The sequence below is a fragment of the Humulus lupulus genome, chromosome 2 (genome assembly GCF_963169125.1).
Source record: "Humulus lupulus chromosome 2, drHumLupu1.1, whole genome shotgun sequence".
Classification (NCBI taxonomy): Eukaryota; Viridiplantae; Streptophyta; class Magnoliopsida; order Rosales; family Cannabaceae; genus Humulus; species Humulus lupulus.
This window is the reverse complement of record NC_084794.1, coordinates 194,427,693-194,436,816: the sequence shown is the minus strand read 5'-3', so window position 1 is coordinate 194,436,816 and position 9,124 is coordinate 194,427,693.

The window sequence follows — 9,124 nt, the reverse complement described above, 5'->3', positions numbered from 1 at the left end:
TGAAATCTGCCGAGAAAGTCTTCCAAGAGTTGATTGACTGCTTTTTACCTTGTTTGAACCACTCCCTGGCAGGTCCAGTCAGTGTGGAAGGGCAGATTAAACATCTCAGCTCGGGGCCAATGTTATGGGCCATCATGAGGGTGTTGAACATCCTTAGATGGTCCGATGGGTCTCCGTCCCCATTGAAATTTGACAAGTGAGGCATATGGAAACCAGATGGGTACGTCATTGCTCCTATACTAGGGGCGAAGAGTTCCATCTCGTCCCCTGAATCGTACTCATCTTTTTCTTTCTCCGTCAGAAGCTTCCTCATCAGCTCCTCCATCTGAGTTAGGCGTTCGAGGGTTTGGTCCTGGTGTCCTTGGTTATTCCAGAGTTGTTGAACAGCTTCGGATCCATTGTACATATTTGGTGGGTTATTGCCTCTCCTATCTTGAGATAGGTTATTTGGGGCATTCCCTCCGTTACGTACCTCGGACAGGGCCCCCCCTGAGCGAGCGTGGCTATTTCCTCCCACCTGTTCCCCTCTATGGGAGTTGAGGCGATCTCGAAGGTCGCCTCCTTGGGTGACTCGAGGACTTTGCGCCGAACTCAAACGCTGGCGCAGGTCTCCCCCAGAGAGATCACTCCGGCGACTGCCGGTCCAGTGGCTCCTGCTAAATAGGCTTGGAGTCTGCCTTTGGTGGTGAGGACCTGGGCTTTCCCCTGGCGCCCTGCTACGCCGGGAAGGTCCAGCTGATGGCGGATCTCTCCTGCTATTTTCGTAGGCAGGAATATCTCAAACGGGTCGAGGAGGAGACGGATACCTGATCGGAGACGGAGGATGCCTGATTGGAGAGGCGATCCTGGTTCCGTCAGGTCGGATTAAATTCGGTGGGGGCCTTTCGGCCCTGCCAACCCGCTGGTCCCGCGCCTGGCGATCTGGACGAGGCGCAGGACGGTTGTTTGGGATGGGCTGATGCTGTGAGCCCTCCCCAGATCTCCTTCGGGAATTTCCTCGAGCTCTCCTGGGCGCGCTCGAGGATGGTTGGGAGCTAGGGGTCGACGTTCTGACCGAACGGTTGTATTGCTGTTGTTCGGCTCTAGGCATTCCTCTGAAGTCTGCCTTTCGATGATGTGATGAAGGAGTGGAGTTGGGCGTCGGAAGTCTGTTTGAACGGCTACGCCTGGACCGATTACCCTGGCGAGACTTAGAAGCCTCGCCTTGCCTCTCTCCGACGTTAACGTCGGTTGTGAGAGGGGGTAGTCGGGCCAGCACATCCTTGATCTGCTGACTAGCTATTGCTAGCTGGCTCCTCAGCTGAGCATTCTCCATTTCCACCGCAGTGTAATAACATGGGTTCGGGTTAGGCGGCCGAGGCACTGAACTTCTGGTGTCGTCTTGGCCCGCCGATTGTTTTCCTGGCCGCTGCTGGACTTCAGGAACTTGTTCACCAGGGGTGGCAGTATGATGAGCCTCCTGCCCATCATGTTGCTCTGCCTCGTTACCGTGCCTAGATCGAGTTGTCACCATAGTCGGATGTTTGCGACAGCACTGAATCGGACTTGCTCTCATGAAAGCACCAAACTGTTGACGCGGTTCTTCTCCAACAGGTAATTTAAGAAAGGAAGAGAAAGGGATTAGTGCTAATAATGAACCGAAACAGATATATGATCTTAGGAAATGGAAAGGTGACTCAAGACACGGTTTTTAAGTGGTTCAAAGGTTAAAATCCTTCTACTCCACTAGTCAATATTATTGCTCTATTCTGGGTATATGATTACAGAATATTTCTTACAAGAGATAGTCCAACCCCTATCAACTCCCAGGGTCTCCATATTTATAGGATAAGGCACCTGGGAGTTGGTAAGAAGGTCATCCCGTGACCTTTTTACCTATCATATCAACTCTATGACATTCATGATTAATTTCTAAACCTGACACATAAGTGTGGTCAAATCGATAGGTAAGGAGATAATGGGCCGCACGGCCTAACCCAGTCGTGGATGTCTGAATACGCACGTTCCTGCTGCGTGTTCGAGAAGTCAGGGGCATATCAGACACGTGATGTCTGATATATGCACGTTTACCTTGCGTGTGTTTACTTTACAAAGGGTCATAGCCTCCATATTCAGCTCGTACCACGAGCTGGATACTTAACTCGCCCCTCAGCCTTCAGAGTCCAAGCTCAAGTCTTGGGCAATCTTGGCGAACCCTTGGGTTTCCTCGAGCTAAGGAGGTACAACCTTATAACGGAAGCTCCAATCTTTGGGATGTCCACGAGATAATCATGATTAGGCCGCAGCTCAGCTCCCTAATCATCCCGTGGGAAAATCAGGGCGTACAAACTCCCTTTTCGATTATCCATCCCCTGCCCACCATTTGAGTACTGGACACGTGGAACGCCGTGAATGGTGCCTGCTTGGGCTTCGAGGATTGCATTAAATGGGCTTGCCACCTTTTTTCCACCGTCTCATCTTCCGAATCATGACTCTCGTATCTCGTATTTGCTTGATCGGACGGTCCTCGTTTCCTAATGCCTTTTACGTATAAATAGGGCTGGCCATTTTCAGTACTCATCACCTTTTTTTTTTGAAATTTTTCTTCATTTCCCTCTTCCGAGTCTCAAAAACTCTTCTTCTTCTGCTTAAAATCCCAGAAATCCCTACATTCTTGTCACAAAAACCCTTCGGAAGCCCAATCATGAGGATTTCTCCAGGACTTCTACCTCTACACTGCTTGCAACCTTCGCTTGGAAAATATATTGTAAGTTTCCTGTTTTTCGTTTGTTTCAACTTCCTTTTTCTTTGCCATGCAAATTTACATTTCATAGTTGTAAACAGTAGGTTGTTTCTGAATAACTTTGGTGCATAGGTTTTGATTTTAGGCATGTTGAGTAGATCCTAAAACATGTCTAGGATTGAGAGATTTCTGGGTAAACTTAGGAAATACCCACTCGGGGTATGGAAGGCGAGAGGCTTTTAGGGTATAAAACTGGGTAGCTTAAGGGTCACATTTCTTGGGCGATTTTTCTTTAAAACCCAAATCCCAAGGCAAGTAGTGGCATGACTCGTCTGACACACGAATCTCTGAATATCAGGGGTTTGTTGGAAAACTTAGGCGCGTGGCACAGGAAATGCATGGCATCACACGGGCTGATATTTGCGTCAACTCGTGTGTTAGGACACCTCGCCTTTGTTTTTTTTTCTCATGTTCAAAAGTTCTACGTCACCCACTAAAAACTCTGTCGTTTTTATTCGAAAGGCAATCTGATGGCACCAAATAAAGGAGCTTCTAAGAAAACGCGGCTGGCTTGTCGTCTCAGCAGCTCCGCAAGGGGAAGGAGGTCGTCCCCGACACCCCCCCTTCCTCAGTTTGGTCCCGTGGTAGAGGCGGAGGTTACAGTTGCTCTGGATGCCTTCTTCGAGGCCGAGAGGATCATCTCCAAGATAACGACCCAAGGAAGGGTCAATAAAATCCTCATGTCCCACAACATTGAGGCTGGGAAAGGGACCTTAATCGCTCGACCTTAATCGCTCGACCTCCCTACGAGGGGGAGCGGAGCTGTTCACCACTCCAGGACGACTTTGCGGCCTAGAGTGAAGAACATTTTAAGGTCGGGGCCTTTCTCCCCCTCGACCAATATTTTGCGGACTTCCTCAATTACGTGAGGTTAGCGCCATTCCAGCTCCCCCCCAACTCGTACCGGCTACTGGTGGGGTTGAAATACATGTTCCTAAAGCATGAGTGGGAGGTCCCCACTTCGGCAGACATCCTCTATTTCTTCTGCCTCAAAGCCAGCCCAGACCAGAGGGGACGAGGGGACGGGTTCTATTATTTGACCTGATTTCTGAACTTGCCTGCAGTCATCGAGCTGCCCAGCCACCCCAACGACTTCAAAGATCAATTCTTTATGTCGAACGGGTTTCGCAACTGCGAACATCGATACTTCAACCGCCCCTGTAAGTTTTCTTTTCTTAGCTCGCATAGAATTCCTTTCATCCTTTGTCTTCCTTGTGCGTATATTGATTGGAATGTGTTTGCGCAGCCATTTTTGCGAGGACGACCAGATCAGTGACCCTTGGGGGTCAGTACGAGACCTTGGCAGGGCTTCCGCCCAACAAGAAGGACTACCACTAGCTCATGCCTGATGACACAATGTTGGCGTGCAAGCTGATTGCTAAAGGTCAGACCCTGGCCTTGAGAAGGACGCTGGCCACTGCTCCCATAATCCGCAAGCTCCTTCCCATTTCTGAAAGGAATGTTGGGGCCGACGGTGAGGAGTCGAAGGAGGACGAGGTACCCCTCGTGCAAAAGAGGCGAGCTCCTGAGGCCACCAGGGATCCCATTGTTGAGCGAGCCGCGTCGGGGGCAACAGTCGGCCCCTCCAGCCAAGGTAACCCATATCATTTTAGGGATTTAGATAGGGTTGTGGCCGACCTTAGGCTAGTTAGGTTCAACCCCAGCCAGCTCGTACACCGTAACCCCGGCGACCCAGACTGCAATATCACCTTGCTCCAGTGCGTGGACCACTTGGTTCTCCGGTATGATATAGGCCATCCTAGGGGGATCGTAGTGGTGTACAATACCTTGTCCTTTAGTTCGGCCTTCTTTGAAGAGTATGGAACCAACCCTAGGTCGTGGCCATCCCTTCTCCAAGGTGTTGTAGCCCCAGGACTTAGGCAATACGTAGAGGAGTCCAACCCCGAGGTAGAGTCTGACCCAGAACCTCCCTTAATCCAAAAAGTGTTTGACTTAGACTCTCCTTCTCCCATAGCAGCTCTGAGGCCAGTGGTCATGGAAATAGACTCCTCCTCTAGATTGAAGGGTAGGATTTTTTTGATACTTTGTATGTACTTTCCTTGCAAACTGATGAGTATGTATGTATATCTAACAAATTTTCCTTTCTTTGTCAGTTGAGGAGATGGCACAACGAGGGGAACCCGACATCTGGTTGATGTTCCAGGAGGGGAGATCCAACAGTGGCCCCCTGGTCAAGAAACTTCGACCCACGTCGAAGAAAACTCCTCCGGCCGCAGCTGCTTCCAAATCCCCAACCAAAGGGACAGGCACGAGCTCGGGAGCTGCACCTGTCGCCCCTGCAGAGAAGAGGGGTCCGACCGCACCCCCTCCTTGCCTTCCCCCAGCTCCTACTCAGAACTAGGTAGCACCAACTAGTCCCTCGGCTCTAGCGATCCCTTCCGCCTACGTCCGCATTCCTGTCAACCCCCAGGACATGGAGTAAATTCCAGACACTTTTCGAGGGACGGTCTATGGGACGACGAACTACGCGGTGGACCATTTTTATAAGGCCAAGCCCAACGACCTGAGGGAGATCGAGGAGAGGAGCCCAAAGAACATCATGAAGTCAGCCCTGGGAATGAACCTCACAGTAAGCACTTTTTCCTGACCTGATTTTTTTTATTATTCGCCTTGGTATGCGCCTAACTGTTTCTTTGCTTCTTTGCAGGCGACCCTGGCCCAACATCGTAGCATATCTCGGGCAAGGGCTAGGAATGACAAACTCCAGGCTGAGCTGACTGCGGCCCAAGCTGCTCTCGCCACTTCTAAACAAAGCGAGCAGAATGCCAAAGTTTCCTTAGTGGCGGCCCAGGCGAGTGAACAGGCGGCGAAGGCTGCCTTAACCACTGCTTAGGAAGGAGACCAGGCGGTGAAGGCAGTCTCGGTAGCCCTTCAGGCCGAGCTCGAGGGGGCTAAGGCAAAACAGCTGGAGGTCGAAGCGGCCCTTCTGGAGGAGAAAAAGGCATCGACCTCCTCAATGGAGAGCATGCTATACCACTACTGGGCCTTCAATCAGGACAACAACTTCTCCTTTATGGCCTTCGATGCATGGGGCACTACCTCGAGAAGTTCAAGATTCGGCTACAACAGGAGCTGCAGGCGCCGACTGAGACCGGGGAGACCTCCGCTGCGGGCGAGCAGGAGACTGAGGAGGTGACGTCCTCAAAGCGGCCTGGGGGATAGAATTTTTGTACTTTGATTTTTATTTGCTTTTATTTGTAAATGCTAAGCACGAGGTTATTCTCCTCGAGACAATTTGTACATTAACTTCAATTATCCAAGTTTTACTTGCTTTCCAATCTCTCGTCCTTTATGATGTGCTAGGCAAAAACTTAGTTCACGTTAGCTTTATCGACACCGTGTGTTTTTTTTTAAGAAAAAACACTAGATAATCAATTTAACCAACTTCTAAGTTTTGGAACTTGGTTGTGTCCATGATATTTAATTTTAAAAACTTAGTTCGCGTTAGTTTTATCGACACCGTGTGTTTTTTTAGAAAAAACACTAGATAATCAATTTAACCAACTTCTAAGTTTTGGAACCTGGTCGTGTCCAGGATATTTAATTTTAAAAACTTAGTTTGCGTTAGTTTTATCGACACCGTGTGTTTTTTTTAGAAAAAACACTGGATAATCAATTTAACCAACTTCTAAGTTTTGGAACCTAGTCTTGTCCAGGATATTTAATTTTAAAAACTTAGTTCGCGTTAGTTTTATCGACACCGTGTGTTTTTTGTTTTAGAAAAAATACTGGATAATCAATTTAACCAACTTCTAAGTTTTGGAACCTGGTCTTGTCTAGGATATTTAATTTTAAAAACTTAGTTTGCGTTAGTTTTAACAACACCATGTGTTTTTTTTTAGAAAAAATACTAGATAATCAATTTAACCAACTTCTAAGTTTTGGAACTTGGTCATGTCTAGGATATTTAATTTTAAAAACTTAGTTCGCGTTAGTTTTACCGACACCGTGTGTTTTTTTTTAGAAAAAACACTGGATAATCAATTTAACCAACTTCTAAGTTTTGGAACCTGGTCTTGTCCAGGATATTTAATTTTAAAAACTTAGTTCGCGTTAGTTTTATCGACAGCGTGTGTTTTTTGTTTTAGAAAAAATACTGGATAATCAATTTAACCAACTTCTAAGTTTTGGAACCTGGTCTTGTCTAAGATATTTAATTTTAAAAACTTAGTTCGCGTTAGTTTTATCGACACCGTGTGTTTTTGTTTAGAAAAAACACTAGATAATCAATTTAACCAACTTCTAAGTTCTGGAACTTCGTCGTGTCCAGGATATTTAATTTTAAAAACTTAGTTCGCGTTAGTTTTATCGACACCGTGTATTTTTTTTTTTGTTGAAAAAACACTGGATAATCAATTTAACCAACTTCTAAGTTTTGGAACCTGGTCTTGTCCAGGATATTTAATTTTAAAAACTTAGTTCGCGTTAGTTTTATCGACACCGTGTGTTATTTTTATAAAAAACACTAGATAATCAATTTAACCAACTTCTAAGTTTTGGAATCTGGTCGTGTCTAGGATATTTAATTTTAAAAACTTAGTTCGCGTTAGTTTTATCGATACCGTGTGTTTTTTTTTAGAAAAAACACTGGATAATCAATTTAACCAACTTCTAAGTTTTGGAACCTAGTCTTGTCCAGGATATTTAATTTTAAAAACTTAGTTCGCGTTAGTTTTATCGACACCGTGTGTTTTTTGTTTTAGAAAAAACACTGGATAATCAATTTAACCAACTTCTAAGTTTTGGAACCTGGTCATGTCCAGGATATTTAATTTTAAAAACTTAGTTCGCGTTAGTTTTATCGACACCATGTGTTTTTTTAGAAAAAACACTTGATAATCAATTTAACCAACTTCTAAGTTTTGGAACCTGGTCATGTCCAGGATATTTATTTTTAAAAACTTAGTTCACGTTAGTTTTATCGACACCGTGTGTTTTTTTAGAAACAACACTGGATAATCAATTTAACCAACTTCTAAGTTTTGGAACCTGGTCGTGTCCAGGATATTTAATTTTAAAAACTTAGTTCGCGTTAGTTTTATCGACACCCCGTGTTTTTTTTAGAAAAAACAATGGTTAATCAATTTAACCAACTTCTACGTTTTGGAACCTGGTCGTCGGGTGATCTGCCCCCCAAGAAATCAGGAAGTGGACTTGCTGGGTTACTTTGAACTAACATACAAACGAAACCGTACACAGACACAAATGAAACCATACACATCATCATTCATCACCCTTTATTTATATATAATTAATTGGCTTTTATATGCAAGCCTTAAATAGACAAGAGGTTTGATTACTGATAATACTTTTTCAAATGTATAGCATTCCAGGTCCGTGGTACCATTTCTCCATTAAGCCGGGCCAATTTGAAAGTACCTTCCTGTACGATTTCGATGATCTGATAGGGCCCTTCCCAGCTCGGGCCTAAGGCACCATCTTTGGGGTCCTTGGCCGCTAGAAACACCCTTCGGAGTACCAGGTCTCCTAATCCAAAGACATGTTTCTTAACCTTTGAATTAAAGTAACGAGTGATTTTCTGTTGATAATGTGCGAGCCGTATCTATGAATCTTCTCACTTTTCATCAATCAGGTCAAGGGAGGTGCTGAGCAATTTGTCATTCTGCTCCTGGCTGAAGGTCTGGATCCTGTGCGCGGCTATCTTTATTTTGACAGGAAGGACGACCTCATTTTCGAAAGTCAGGGAAAAAGGGGTGTGCCCCGTCGAAGTTCGGTGTGAGGTCCGGTACGCCCATAGCACCTGCGGGAGCTGCTCGGGCCAAACTCCCTTGGCCTCGCCCAACCTCTTCTTAAGGCTTGCCTTGAGCGTCTTGTTCACAGCTTCGACCTGCCCATTAGCCTGGGGGTAGGACACTGAGGAAAAACTCTTTATTATGCCGTGTCTTCCACAAAATTCAGTGAAGAGGTCACAATCGAACTGGGGTCCATTGTCTGACACGATCATCCTTGGCAGTCCAAATCGGCAGACGATATTCCTAACCACAAAATCAAGGAATCTATTTGACGTTATCATTGCCAGGGGCTCTGCTTCTACCCACTTCGTGAAATAGTCAATGGCCACTACTGCATAGTGAACTCCTCATTTTCCCGTGGGCAGGGCTCCAATTAAGTCAATTCCCCAGACCGCGAATGGCCATGGGGACGAGATCATCTTTAGCTCGACTGGTAGAGCTCGGGCAATCGTGGCAAACCGTTGGCACTTGTCACATTTTCGGACGTAGGATATTGAGTCCTTTGATAGAGTGGGCCAATAATATCCTTGCCTCAATATCTTCAAGGCCAGGTTTTGCCCCCCAGCGT